This window comes from Apis dorsata, unplaced genomic scaffold (assembly GCF_000469605.1).
Source record: "Apis dorsata unplaced genomic scaffold, Apis dorsata 1.3 scaffold_50, whole genome shotgun sequence".
Classification (NCBI taxonomy): Eukaryota; Metazoa; Arthropoda; class Insecta; order Hymenoptera; family Apidae; genus Apis; species Apis dorsata.
In genome coordinates this window covers 1,249,680-1,250,968 of record NW_006263351.1, presented here as the reverse complement: position 1 = coordinate 1,250,968, position 1,289 = coordinate 1,249,680, and positions in this window count along the sequence as shown.

The window sequence follows — 1,289 nt, the reverse complement described above, 5'->3', positions numbered from 1 at the left end:
TTTTTTTTTTTTTTTTTTTTTTTTCGTATTCCTTTAAATAGAATTTTCAAAGAGGGCCAGGATCTAACGCAGGAATCGAGATCTAAAATCACGTGTACAGAAAAGAAAATACCATCGACTCGGATAATTCGTCGATTGAGAACGTCAGCTCCTGGCCCTTAGAAAATTATTTTTCTTTCAAAATCAACCAGCCCCTCCCTTCCTCCGTCCCCCTTCTCGAGACACAGCCTCTCCCTGTAAACTCATTAAGCGTTCCTTGTTCTCGCGATCGTTTAATCGAGTCTCTCCTGTCCTGGAATAAAAGGTCGACATCACGAGGTGAAATCGTCGAACGAGCGAAATTATCATTCGAATTTTCCAACACCGTTGACGTCCCTCGTGGTCGGACCGGTTCTCTCCCTTTGCGAAATTCCCTGATCCAGATTGTGCAATCAGAGGTGGATAAAAAAACTGTTCCTCGAGCATTACCCAACTTTCATCGAATAAGGATTTTTATTTATTTTTTGTTATTAACGCTATAAACGTTTTTTGCTTATGGAATTATTATTGAGGCTATCGAATGTGTATTATCATATTGTCGATTTCAATTTACCTAATATTGCATTTTTTTTTATTAATTTATGGATATTTTGTTGTAGAAATAGTATATTCGAAGGTATCACAATATATTATCAGTTTTTTTTTTTTAATTATCTTTCAATCTTTGATTAGAATGAATTCTAAATACGAAATTTTTGAGTTTCAATGGAGATATTATTTGTAAGCCTCAATAATAAATTGAAGCAAATTTCTAGATTTCTTTTTGAATTTATTTGAGAATGAAACTCTCGTGACAGTATTTCTCGTAAGTAAATAATTAAATATTAAGAGTAATTGTTCTGAAATAACTTTCACTTTCGATACGTGTCTATTAGCGAAAAACTTTCGAGAGAAACTTAAATCTTGAAAAATTTTCTTCTCGAACGAATTTCTATTTAATAATTATGAATATAAAAAAATATTTATCCAATTAACTGTCGCGGGATCAAAACGTGTGTCATTTAAAAGAATACATAATTTCCAAAAATTATATCCAAAAATTTCATCGTTCGTTTGTTTCACTGATTCGAAATTCGAAAAAGAGAAAAACATCTTGTGGATGATATATATCTCAAAAAGAGTTCCAATTCTAAGAATTTGTAGCGACAGTTAAGTGAATACTATCGAAAAATATCTAATGAATCTTTACGTTTTGATACATTTTCCCGTTCATGGAGAATATTTGCACAGAGAATAATGCTCACGTCGTC